Below are 14,297 nucleotides of genomic sequence, written 5' to 3' on the forward strand. Positions count from 1 at the left end.
AATTTTGTTCTAATATCATGTTCTAAATTTTGTTTTAAAGAATGAGAGGAAAATAAATGGTTTCAATGGCTAATTTTGGTAGATTGACATTGTACTAACCGTTGCAACTGAAACAAAAGGTAGAAATTGACAATACATTAAACGTAGAAGATACAAAAATCATTGCAATTAAAAAAATGTAGAGATTGGTATTGCACTATTAACGATGAACTTGTTAATTAGGTCACATAGAGATCAGATATCACAATTTTGTAGAGAGATAACCATTTTGAGAACAAACGCATGACAAATATAAATAGACCACAAATTATTATTACTAAGCTTTTCCTAATACATAAGAAACAAAGTTCATATTGTAACAAGCTAAAACACATGTCTCAACCTGGTATATCTCCACGCGGTGACCATGGGCGACCTGGCTGGCACCTTGTAGAACCACCAACGAAGACGCCTTCACCTTCTACCTGCTAGCCTCCGATGCAGCCGGCAACCATCAGATGGCACGGTCGCGTCCTCGACCCCCGGTCGCGGGCGCCACCAGAAGGACAGGAGCAGGACCAGCGACCGGAGCACGACGAGGAGCCAGTGCAGCGCGAGCCGCGCTTATCCGGCCCGTCGCATACACCGCTTGCATGCTCCCGGGTCCCGGCCATCCTTGAGACGACCGTATCCGTCTCCTATTCCTTCTTCCACGACTCAGCCCGCGGGGATTGGTGGGTTGGGTCGGATGGAGGAAGCATGGCTTCGTCTCGAAGGTTCGACACGATTTAGGGCTTGTTCGGTTTGCTCTCAATCCATGTGGATTGAGTGAGATTGAGTGGGTCTAAATCACAAACAAATCAATCTTCTTCTTGATTTTTTCTAATCCCATCTAATCCATGTGTAATGGGAATAACCGAACAAGGCCTTAACTAGAGGCGTTGGATGGTGTTCGAACTGAAACTTAAAACACGACATGGCCTCACGGACGACAAGTTTTGCTCACAGGCTCGACGTGGAGAGTTCCAGGAGCGGAGCCCACAGACAACAGCATCGAGCGGAGGGAGGCAGTGACATTTTTCTTATCCAATTTCTGTAACTACTGAGAAGTGGAATGTTGTTTTGTTTGTTTTTAATTTGCGAAACACTTGCAAGGAAAAAAAGAAGTGAACCAACTTTGCCCCTGTGGGACATGCCTGGCCCACTCCTAAGCGGACACCATCAGAGTCGCGTGCCTTATTTGTCTAACAGACCTGAGCAGTCACTTTCTTTTTTATACAACAGAGCATTTTTAGCATGTGCCACATTATAAATTTCTCGAACTTTCACATGTGCTCCAGAGGAGTCTAAATCTTTTTTTCGAAAAACGCAGGAGAGCTGCACATCTTTATATTAAGAAGAAGGGAAATTAAGGTCCAAAAGGACCAGTACAAAAACCCACCCTATGGTGGCCAGCAACAAGCATAAATAAAACTGTCCATAGGACTAAGATACAAAAGACGACCAATGAAAAAATTAAGTCGAGCCTGCTGCGCTTAGAGCGGCAGCAAAACCAAGGCTTCCGAGGTGTTTGGCACCAGCCAGCACCCATAAGGATAGCTCGTCGATGAAGCTTCTATACACCTTGCCAATGGTTGGTAAATCTCCATCGGAAATAACTCTGTTTCTATGCAACCAAAGGCATCATGCTCCCAAAATAATGGCACTGTTGACTCCCTTTCTCTTGTGTTTGTGCACCTGAATGGTCATTATTCCCCACCAATCAGCAAAATTAGTATCCTCTGGTCCTGGAGTTAGGTGGCCCATACCAAAGGGGGAAATGATGCTATGCCAAAACTGCCTGGCGAAGACACAACTAGTCAATAGATGCTGAACTGTTTCTTGCTCTTGTTCACAGAAAGGGCATGCTTCCGGATGGGGAAGACCTCTTTTTTGCATCCTGTCAGCTGTCCAACACTTATTCTGCATGGCTAACCATAAAAAGGTCTTACACTTAGGAGGATCCCAAGATTTCCAAAGTATTTTCCAAGGTTCGAAGGTGATGGAGCCCAAAAACAGAACCTTTTAGCAGGACCTAGAAGAGAAAAGGCCCGAAGACTCGAATCTCCACACATGGTGATCCTCCTGAAGAGTGAGCACGATCTCACCCAGGGTGTCCCAAAGCGTAAGATATTGTTGTATCCCTACAAGGGAGAGAGTTTGCTTGATGTCCCTGACCCACAACATGGCCTCTAAAGCTTGATGCACTGTCCTGGTAGAGGCTACCTTTTTATCCACCTTTGAGATCACTTCAGGTGCCAGCTCAGCGATAGAGCACCCATTTAACCATCTGTCCCTCCAAAAAGGGTGTTTTTGCCATTGACCACATGAGTGTACATCGAACTGGCCACTGGTTTCCTTACTTGTGACTGAATAGGGAGATCCAATCCACTCCAAGGCCTATTCGGGTCAGTCTTGATGAGCCAAAGCCATTTAGCTTGCAGCGCCCAACTCTTATATATCAAGTTTTAGGATACCAAGTCCACCAAGGTCCAGCGGTCTGGTGACTTTATCCCACACCACAAGGCAATGCCCACCTTTCACATCTTTTCTACCCTTCCACAAGAAACCTCACCGAATTTTGTCAATAGCACTGATAACCCACTTGAGAACATTCATGGCGATGAAAAGATATACGAGGATTGCAGAGAACATGAACCGGACCAAGGCTGTAACGCCCTGAATTTGGGGGTAGAATTTTTTCTTCTTTTCTCTCACCAAATTCGGGCGTTACTCTCTTTTCTCTTTCCCCGTTTACTCCTTCTTCCCAATTTCAAACCAGTATAGCGACAGGTGTCCGTGTTATGTATAAACCAAAACCTAAGAGTCATGGGTGTTGCATCATGCCGAAGCACATTTCTTTGTCTGATGTTGAATGTTCGTCTCGTTCCGTTCCGGATTTCGGTTCGCGATTTAATTCCGTTTAGTGGTCGCGCTCGTCGTGGGTTTTCGATCCGCGAAGTGGCCCGGCCCAACCTAGCCCAGCCCAGCCGGCCCGGCCCGCCTCGGCCTGCGCGCCCCCGGTGCCCAAACCCCCCCCCCCCATGCGCCCCCCCTCCCCTCTCTCTCTCTCATTTGGATCTCTCGCGCAACAACCTCTCCTCTCCCTCTTCCACCTCTCTCTCCCCGTGGTGCCCTAGGATTTGGAGACGGCGATCACCGGATTTTGGACCCCGAGGTGAGCTCCCCTTCCCTTCTCTTCTCTCTCCCTCCCCCTCCTCTTCTTCCCCACGCGCGCCCTCCCTCTCCCCTGCTCGCGCGCGCCCCTGCCCGCCCCTGCTCGCCGGCGGCGCGGCGCCCCCCGCCCCTGCCCGGCCCCGCGCGGCGGCGCCCGCCCTCCCCCGGCCGCGGCGGCGCTCGCCCGCCCCTCCCCCTCGCGCGCGGTGGCGGCGCCCGCCCTCGCCCCAGCCCGCGGCGGCGCCCGTCCCCGCCCCTGCTCGGCGCGGCGGCGCCCGTCCCCGCCCCTCCCGGCGCGGCGGCGCCCGACCCCGTCCCCACCCCTCGTCGGCGGCGCTTCCCCCCGCCCGGCCCCGCGCGGCCCCCTGCCCGCCCCTCGGCGCGGTGGTGCCCCGGCCCCCGCTCGGCCCCCCGACCCCGCTCCCTCCCCGGCGGCGCCCGCCCGCTCGGCCTCCCCGGCGGCGCTCGGCCGCTCGGCCCTCGGCGCGGCGGCGCGGCTCCCCTCCCCCTCCCTCCCCGGCGGCGATCCCGCCCGCCCCCTGCCCGACCCCGGTCCCGGCGGCGCTCGGCCTCGCCCCCTGCCCCTCCCCGGCCCCGGCGCGGCTCGCCCGCTCGGCTCGCCCGCTCGGCCTCTCCCCGTGGCGGCGCCCCGGCTCGCCCTCGGCCCGCCCGCTCGGTCCCGGCCGGTTCAACCGCCCCCTGGCCGGTTCAACCGCCCTGACCCCAGCTCGCCCGCTCGTTTCCCCGTCCCGGCCTCGCCCGACCGTATTTTCGCTCGCCCGCGTTCGCGATGATTATTCGTTAATTAGCGTGTTGCGTCGCGCGCTTCGCCGCGCGACGGATTTGTCTAAATTCAGATTCTATCTTGTGTTGCGTCGTGCGCTTCGTCGCGCGACGATCCATTTTTGTTTCAGGTTGTTTAAGGTGTAGCGCCGCGTGTGTATTCACGCGACGATCCACTTTGGACTCAGTTTAGTCGACGTATGCCGTCGTGCGCTTCGTCGCGCGACGCTTAACGTCTCCTCGTAACTAAGGCGAAGTGTCTCGCTGCGTGCTCAGTCGCGCGACGAGTCGTTAACTTCTTAATTTGTATTAGAGAGCTTTGTCGCGCGTCTCGCCGCGCGACCATCCTTTTATTTATCTCCACCTGCTTATAATAATTAGACATGAAACATGACTTTACTTTATGCTAAACATAGTGTCTACCTTAATTTCCTTCCATTAAGCGAGTGGTTAAATTTATAATCATGTAACGTTATCGTTTCTCGATTGTCTTTTCCTCTTTCTCTCTTAACCGTACTCGCGAGCCTGCGTAGAACGTCTGTTTACTTATTGCATTCTATTGTATGGTGTACTGTTCTTTGGTATTAAATATGTGGATGTATGTATGTTTGCGCTCGCATAGAGAACGATCCAGTTGAAGAGCCCGAGGAACCCGCAGGAGAAGCCCCTGAGCAGCAGTCGTTTGGTGGAGGCAAGTGTCCCTTGACCTATCTATGTCCTATTCATTATTTAATTCACCTCCCGCTTTACACATTTATGCCTAAGGATTGACTAGCTTTTGTTATCCATGTCCTTGTTCACCTATTTGGGTTGGATTATTACTGTTTAGCTTTATGCTATTGCTCAACTCTAATCAATGAACATGATGAGAATATCTATGATACGCTGTTTTCCCCTTTCTTATGATGATGTTATACTTGTGGTCTTCAAGGGGACTCGAGCGGTTTCTCGAGTGCCTCTCCGTAAGGACCTGTTCTATGGATGACCGCCCGGGAAAACAGTGCAACCATGAGGGTGGAATGGGGTGCCCTTAGCTGAATAATTAGAGGATCCGGGGTGTAGTTCACTTAGCCGTCGTGCCGTCAATGGGGCTCGGTGTATGCAGCTCGCTCTGCCAAGTTTGGGTTCGCCCCTTGGGGAGGAGTGCGGTGCATTTAGGAAACCTAACGGGTGGCTACAGCCCCGGGGAATCTTTGTAAAGGCTACGTAGTGATGCCCTGCTAGGCCACCTAGGTAGTGGTCAATGGGGAGTAGCTCTCTCCGGGCAGAATGGGAATCACGGCTTGTGGGTAAAGTGCACAACCTCTGCAGAGTGTTTGAAAAACTGATATATCAGCCGTGCTCACGGTTATGAGCGGCCAAGGGAGCTCCAGTGATTAGTGGTACTTGATCAGAGATACTCCGGTACAGGTGGATATGAGATTGATGGTTTTGATTATGATTATGGTGCTGGTAAGTGGTACTCTTTCCGTTTGGAAAGGAGTACGTTTGGGTTAATAACTTGGGATAATGCTAAAACTTGGCTTTCTACTAGTAAGTAATAATCTGACCAACTAAAAGCAACTGCTTGACTTATCCCCCACATACAGCTAGTCCACTACAGCCAAACAGGATACTTGCTGAGTATGTTGATGTGTACTCACCCTTGCTCTACACACCAAACCCCCCCAGGTTGTCAGCATTGCAACCACTGCTCAGGCGAAGATGAAGCTGTGGAAGGAGACTTCCAGGAGTTCCAAGATTACGACGAGTTCTAGGTGTGGGTTAGCGGCAACCCCCAGTCGGCTGCCTGTGAAGGCCGCGTTTATCCACGTTTCTTTTCCGCACTTTGATTTATTGTAAGAACTATATGGACGTCTCAGACGTATGATGTAATCGACTATTTCCCTTATTAATACTATTTTGAGCACTGTGTGATGATGTCCATATTATGTAACTGCTGTGTACGTGAATAACTGATCCTGGCACGTACATGGTTCGCATTCGGTTTGCCTTCTAAAACCGGGTGTGACATAAGTGGTATCGGAGCCGTGCTGACTGTAGGACCGCTAACCTAGAGTAGAATGGTCGTTCTAAGGACTATAGACCTCTGTCTCTGCCTTGACTTTGATATCCCTTCAAAAGTTGGTCATACCGACCAAACCTATGTTCTACTATATATTATACCTTGCTGAAAATCATGTTTTATTCTAATCCTTCATTTACTTATGATTCATTACTTGCTGGTCATATTAATTCCGTTCTCACCCTTTTGCTTGCGATGTCTTTTGTAGATGGCTCGACTTAGACACACTGCACGAAAGTCAGTCATCCCCTTCTTACCCTCCCGCCTTGCTGAGCGTCCGCTTCGCCGTCCCGTGGCCGGACAGTCCAGCCACTTGGAGAGACTACACCACCGCCTGCGTGAGGAGCAGGAACGTCGACGACAGGAGCAGCAGAGCTCTTCCTTCTCGCTCCACCAGGAGATAGAGTCTGTGAGGAGCTGCTCCCCTGTGCTTCCTCTGGAGCCGCCCCCTGCACCACCACTGGGCGCCCCAGCTTCTGGAGTAGCTGCTGGAGGAGACCCAGACGACGGAGATGGCGACGACAGCTCAAGCCACGACACCGACTTCTCTGCTAACCCTGAGCCGGAAGGATGGGTTGCTCGACCCATCACTCGCGACGCTGCTCGCGGGTGTCACTTCCACGATGCGCTCGACACCCTGCTACGTCGGGCATTTGACCGACATACTTGGTCCGTCGAGTATCGCTGTGTGGTCTACCAGCACAGTCGCGGGGTCTACCCGGACCGCTGGGAGGCGACTTGCTTGGTGCGCTGCCCGGAGAACAGTCTCCAGGGTGCGGAGGCCTGTTCAGAGCACTATTCTATCTCTGAGCGGGACTCAGCTGAGGCAGCCATGCAAGATGCTGCACAGCGTGCGCTTTCGCACTACTGCTCGGTTTTCGGTGGGGCAGCTGATGGTCTTGACCTGAAGTATTACCCCCGCCGTCCATCTGGCAGCACAGGAGGCGTGATTGTCTCACCTGTCGGTGAGGGCAATCCTAGGTTGAGCAGCACAGTCAACCTAGCCGCCGTGCTAAACACGGAGCTGGACCATGCATTAGACGAGCTGAGTAGGGCTCGTGCTGAGATCGCCCTGCTGCGGGCTGAGCGCGCGGAACGTCGTCACTTGGATGGTGGTTCCCCCGCTCCCGTCGGGACTCAGCACCCGTACCGCTCACCTCAGCGTGGACACCAGTCTTATGGCAATCCCGCCTGCAAGACCAAGATAACTCTAGAGCCATAGATCGTTAGAGTTGGATCTTGTAATTAATACGAAATATATACATAGAAGCTTCAGTCTTAGGGTTAGTCTCAGTCTTAGTTAGCCTTAGTTAGACAGGGTAGTTTGCTATATCCTGTGCATCTATGTTTGTCATGATGAACTATGTTTGGTTTGGATCTTTGTAATGACTGTTATCAGAGTGTGGGTATCCCCTGCATTTTGGTTTACCTATTATGTTAATGGAGTTAGTTATATAGTTGGGAAACCCCTTTTATTCCACTTTCCTCTTTATCTGAGAAGTTGTGTGGTCTGTGTTGGAGATCAGTGAAGATGCTCATCTGTTCAGTGCTGTTGAAGAATTCTATTCTCTTTTCTCATGCTGCAAGATCTGCCAGATCAGTTCTGATGTGTGGTTGCATTCTGCAGATGTCAGAGAACAGGCGTAGAGGAGGAAGGCGTGCTCAGCAGGAGCGAGCCGCTCAACAGGAGGAGGTGCCTCAGCAGCAGCACCTGCCGCCCCCGCCCCCGATGTCCATCGAGCAGATGTTTCTGATGCAGACTCAGGCAGTTCAAGCAATCGGTCAGACTTTGGCCGCCATTCAGCAGCAGCAGCAGCAGCAGCAGCAGGCCCCACCTCAGCCTCAGATGCCTCAAATGCCCAGAGACAAGCGTGCTGAATTCATGAGAGGTCATCCACCAACGTTCGCTCATTCTTCTGACCCTATGGATGCTGAAGATTGGCTGCGCACTGTGGAGCGGGAGTTGCATACCGCTCAGTGCGATGACAGGGAGAAAGTTCTGTATGGTCCCCGTCTGTTGAGAGGAGCAGCCCAATCATGGTGGGAGTCTTACCTCGCCACCCATGCCCATCCTGACGCCATCACCTGGGAAGAGTTCAGAGGTAGCTTTCGTCAGTACCATGTGCCTGCAGGTCTGATGACAGTGAAGAAGGAGGAATTCCTGGCTCTCAAGCAAGGGCCATTGTCTGTCAGTGAGTACCGGGACAAGTTTCTGCAATTGTCTCGCTATGCTCCTGAAGATGTCAACACCGACGCCAAGCGGCAGTACCGTTTTCTGAGAGGCTTGGTTGACCCTCTGCAGTACCAACTGATGAATCACACCTTCCCGACATTCCAGCACCTGATTGACAGAGCAATCATGACAGAGAGAAAGCGTAAGGAGATGGAAGATCGTAAGCGCAAGATCAGTGGACCCCAGCCTGGAAGCAGCAACCGTCCTCGTTTCTCAGGCAATCAACCTCAGCAGTTCAGGCAGAACCAGCGTCCACCTCAGCAGCATCAGCAGTTCCAAAGGCAGTACCCTCAGAACCAGTACCAGAACCGTCAGAGCAACCAGTCAGGAGGTCAGTTTCCGAGGCAGAATCAGCAGGCACCTCGCCTTCCTGCCCCAGCAAACCAGCAGAACAATCAGGCAGCACCAGCTCAGGTTGGAAACATGGCATGTTTCCACTGTGGAGAGCAAGGCCACTGGGTGATGCAATGTCCGAAGAAGGCAGCCCAGCAGCAGTCAGGCCCCAATGCCCCAGCAAAGCAGAATGCGCCTCAGCCTGGAGCAGGCAATCGCTCTCAGCCGCGTTATAATCATGGAAGGCTGAACCACTTGGAGGCTGAAGCAGTTCAAGAGACCCCCGGCATGATAGTAGGTATGTTCCCAGTCGACTCCCATATTGCAGAAGTGTTATTTGATACCGGAGCAACGCATTCTTTCATTACTGCATCATGGGTAGAAGCACATAATCTTCCAATTACTACCATGTCAACCCCCATTCAAATTGACTCAGCCAGTGGTAGAATTCGAGCCGATAGCATTTGTTTGAATATAAGTGTGAAAATAAGGGGGATAGCGTTTCCCGCCAACCTTATAGTAATGGGTACTCAGGGAATAGATGTCATCCTAGGGATGAATTGGCTAGATAAGTATCAGGCGGTTATCAGTTGTGATAAAAGGACAATCAAGTTGGTGTCCCCACTAGGAGAGGAAGTGGTGACCGAGTTAGTCCCGTCTGAGCCAAAGAAAGGAAGTTGTTATCAGCTAGCTGTTGATAGCAGTGAAGCAGACCCAATTGAGAGTATCAAGGTTGTGTCTGAATTCTCAGATGTGTTTCCAAAGGATTTACCGGGTATGCCACCAGAGCGGAAAGTTGAGTTTGCCATAGAGCTTCTTCCTGGAACCGCCCCTATCTTCAAGAGAGCTTACAGAATATCTGGACCAGAGTTGGTTGAACTTAAGAAGCAGATTGATGAGCTGTCAGAGAAAGGTTACATTCGGCCAAGCACCTCGCCTTGGGCCGCCCCTGTCCTGTTTGTGGAGAAGAAAGATGGCACCAAGAGGATGTGCATCGATTATCGAGCTTTGAATGAAGTCACGATCAAGAACAAGTATCCCTTGCCCCGAATAGAAGATCTGTTCGACCAATTGAGAGGAGCCAGTGTGTTCTCCAAGATTGATCTGAGGTCAGGTTATCATCAGCTCAGGATCCGACCTTCGGACATTCCGAAGACGGCATTTATTACCAAGTATGGTCTGTATGAGTTCACAGTGATGTCTTTTGGTTTGACCAATGCGCCAGCATTCTTCATGAACTTGATGAACAGTGTATTCATGGATTACCTTGATAAGTTTGTGGTGGTATTCATTGATGACATTCTGGTTTATTCTCAAAGCGAAGAAGAGCACGCAGATCATTTGAGGATGGTGTTGCAGAGATTGCGAGAGCACCAGTTGTATGCAAAGTTAAGCAAGTGTGAGTTCTGGATCAGTGAAGTCCTGTTCTTGGGTCACATAATCAACAAGGAAGGATTGGCTGTGGATCCGAAGAAAGTGGCAGACATTCTGAACTGGAAAGCGCCAACAGATGCCCGAGGAATCAAGAGCTTCATTGGAATGGCCGGATATTATCGGCGATTCATTGAAGGGTTTTCGAAGATTGCGAAACCAATGACAGCGTTGCTAGGCAACAAAGTTGAGTTCAGGTGGACCCAGAAATGCCAAGAGGCCTTTGAAGCGCTGAAAGAGAAGTTGACTACGGCGCCTGTCCTAGTCTTGCCTGATGTGCACAAGCCCTTCTCGGTGTATTGCGATGCTTGTTACACAGGTTTGGGATGTGTGTTGATGCAAGAGGGAAGAGTTGTGGCTTACTCGTCCCGACAGCTGAAGGTTCATGAGAAGAATTACCCAATCCATGATCTAGAGTTGGCAGCAGTGGTTCATGCACTAAAGACATGGAGGCACTATCTGTATGGACAGAAATGCGATGTTTACACAGACCACAAGAGTCTGAAGTACATATTCACTCAGTCAGAGTTGAACATGAGGCAACGAAGATGGTTAGAGTTGATCAAAGATTATGAGTTGGAGATTCATTACCATCCCGGCAAAGCAAACGTAGTGGCAGATGCTTTGAGCAGAAAGAGTCAAGTCAATCTGATGGTCGCTCGCCCGATGCCTTATGAGTTGGCCAAGGAGTTTGACAGGTTGAGTCTCGGTTTTCTGAACAATTCGCGAGGAGTCACAGTTGAGTTGGAGCCTACCTTAGAGCGCGAAATCAAAGAAGCGCAGAAGAATGATGAGAAAATCAGTGAGATCCGGCGACTGATTCTAGAAGGCAAAGGCAAAGATTTTCGAGAAGATGCAGAAGGCGTGATATGGTTCAAAGACCGCTTGTGTGTTCCCAATGTCCAGTCCATTCGGGAGTTGATTCTCAAGGAAGCTCATGAGACCGCTTATTCGATTCACCCTGGCAGTGAGAAGATGTATCAGGATCTGAAGAAGAAATTCTGGTGGTACGGAATGAAGAGAGAAATCGCAGAGCATGTGGCTATGTGCGATAGTTGCCGAAGAATTAAGGCAGAACACCAGAGACCTGCTGGATTGTTGCAACCGTTGCAGATCCCTCAGTGGAAATGGGATGAAATCGGTATGGATTTCATAGTCGGATTGCCTCGCACTCGAGCCGGCTACGATTCCATTTGGGTAGTAGTGGACCGTTTGACCAAGTCAGCCGACTTCATACCTGTCAAGACCAACTACAGCAGTGCAGTATTGGCAGAATTGTATATGTCTCGGATCGTTTGTCTTCATGGTGTGCCAAAGAAGATAGTGTCAGACAGAGGAACGCAGTTCACCTCTCATTTCTGGCAGCAGTTGCATGAAGCTTTGGGCACGCATCTGAATTTCAGTTCAGCTTATCACCCGCAGACGGATGGCCAGACCGAAAGAACCAATCAAATTCTTGAAGATATGTTGAGAGCCTGTGCGTTGCAAGATCAGTCCGGATGGGACAAGCGATTGCCTTATGCAGAGTTTTCCTATAACAACAGTTACCAGGCCAGTTTGAAGATGTCACCGTTTCAGGCGCTTTATGGAAGGAGTTGTAGAACTCCGTTGCAATGGGATCAGCCTGGAGAAAAGCAAGTGTTTGGGCCAGACATTTTGCTTGAAGCCGAAGAGAACATCAAGATGGTCCGAGAGAATCTGAAGATAGCGCAATCAAGACAGCGAAGCTATGCAGACACAAGAAGAAGAGAGCTGAGTTTCGAAGTCGGAGACTTTGTTTATCTGAAAGTGTCACCGATCAGAGGAGTCAGAAGATTCGGAGTGAAAGGCAAGCTAGCACCCTGCTACATCGGTCCGTATCAGATTCTTGCAAGACGTGGAGAAGTGGCCTATCAGCTCAGTTTGCCCGAGAATTTGTCTGCTGTGCATGATGTCTTTCATGTGTCTCAATTGAAGAAGTGTTTGCGTGTGCCAGAAGAGCAGTTGCCAGTGGAAGGTCTTGAAGTCCAGGAGGACTTGACCTATGTTGAGAAGCCAGCTCAGATCCTTGAGGTTGCAGACCGAGTCACCCGAAGGAAGACCATCAGAATGTGCAAAGTCAAATGGAATCATCACTCTGAGGAAGAAGCAACCTGGGAGCGTGAAGATGATCTGATGGCTAAATACCCTGAGCTCTTTGCTAGCCAACCCTGAATCTCGAGGGCGAGATTCTTTTAAGGGGGATAGGTTTGTAACGCCCTGAATTTGGGGGTAGAATTTTTTCTTCTTTTCTCTCACCAAATTCGGGCGTTACTCTCTTTTCTCTTTCCCCGTTTACTCCTTCTTCCCAATTTCAAACCAGTATAGCGACAGGTGTCCGTGTTATGTATAAACCAAAACCTAAGAGTCATGGGTGTTGCATCATGCCGAAGCACATTTCTTTGTCTGATGTTGAATGTTCGTCTCGTTCCGTTCCGGATTTCGGTTCGCGATTTAATTCCGTTTAGTGGTCGCGCTCGTCGTGGGTTTTCGATCCGCGAAGTGGCCCGGCCCAACCTAGCCCAGCCCAGCCGGCCCGGCCCGCCTCGGCCTGCGCGCCCCCGGCGCCCAAAACCCCCCCATGCGCCCCCCCCTCCCCTCTCTCTCTCTCATTTGGATCTCCCGCGCAACAACCTCTCCTCTCCCTCTTCCACCTCTCTCTCCCCGTGGTGCCCTAGGATTTGGAGACGGCGATCACCGGATTTTGGACCCCGAGGTGAGCTCCCCTTCCCTTCTCTTCTCTCTCTCCCTCCCCCTCCTCTTCTTCCCCACGCGCGCCCTCCCTCTCCCCTGCTCGCGCGCGCCCCTGCCCGCCCCTGCTCGCCGGCGGCGCGGCGCCCCCCGCCCGTGCCCGGCCCCGCGCGGCGGCGCCCGCCCTCCCCCGGCCGCGGCGGCGCTCGCCCGCCCATCCCCCTCGCGCGCGGTGGCGGCGCCCGCCCTCGCCCCAGCCCGCGGCGGCGCCCGTCCCCGCCCCTCGTCGGCGGCGCTTCCCCCCGCCCGGCCCCGCGCGGCCCCCTGCCCGCCCCTCGGCGCGGTGGTGCCCCGGCCCCCGCTCGGCCCCCCGACCCCGCTCCCTCCCCGGCGGCGCCCGCCCGCTCGGCCTCCCCGGCGGCGCCCGCCCGCTCGGCCTCCCCGGCGGCGCTCGGCCGCTCGGCCCTCGGCGCGGCGGCGCGACTCCCCTCCCCCTCCCTCCCCGGCGGCGATCCCGCCCGCCCCCTGCCCGACCCCGGTCCCGGCGGCGCTCGGCCTCGCCCCCTGCCCCTCCCCGGCCCCGGCGCGGCTCGCCCGCTCGGCTCGCCCGCTCGGCCTCTCCCCGCGGCGGCGCCCCGGCTCGCCCTCGGCCCGCCCGCTCGGTCCCGGCCGGTTCAACCGCCCTGACCCCAGCTCGCCCGCTCGTTTCCCCGTCCCGGCCTCGCCCGACCGTATTTTCGCTCGCCCGCGTTCGCGATGATTATTCGTTAATTAGCGTGTTGCGTCGCGCGCTTCGCCGCGCGACGGATTTGTCTAAATTCAGATTCTATCTTGTGTTGCGTCGTGCGCTTCGTCGCGCGACGATCCATTTTTGTTTCAGGTTGTTTAAGGTGTAGCGCCGCGTGTGTATTCACGCGACGATCCACTTTGGACTCAGTTTAGTCGACGTATGCCGTCGTGCGCTTCGTCGCGCGACGCTTAACGTCTCCTCGTAACTAAGGCGAAGTGTCTCGCTGCGTGCTCAGTCGCGCGACGAGTCGTTAACTTCTTAATTTGTATTAGAGAGCTTTGTCGCGCGTCTCGCCGCGCGACCATCCTTTTATTTATCTCCACCTGCTTATAATAATTAGACATGAAACATGACTTTACTTTATGCTAAACATAGTGTCTACCTTAATTTCCTTCCATTAAGCGAGTGGTTAAATTTATAATCATGTAACGTTATCGTTTCTCGATTGTCTTTTCCTCTTTCTCTCTTAACCGTACTCGCGAGCCTGCGTAGAACGTCTGTTTACTTATTGCATTCTATTGTATGGTGTACTGTTCTTTGGTATTAAATATGTGGATGTATGTATGTTTGCGCTCGCATAGAGAACGATCCAGTTGAAGAGCCCGAGGAACCCGCAGGAGAAGCCCCTGAGCAGCAGTCGTTTGGTGGAGGCAAGTGTCCCTTGACCTATCTATGTCCTATTCATTATTTAATTCACCTCCCGCTTTACACATTTATGCCTAAGGATTGACTAGCTTTTGTTATCCATGTCCTTGTTC

The sequence above is a fragment of the Zea mays genome, chromosome 1 (assembly GCF_902167145.1).
Source record: "Zea mays cultivar B73 chromosome 1, Zm-B73-REFERENCE-NAM-5.0, whole genome shotgun sequence".
Lineage (NCBI taxonomy): Eukaryota > Viridiplantae > Streptophyta > Magnoliopsida > Poales > Poaceae > Zea > Zea mays.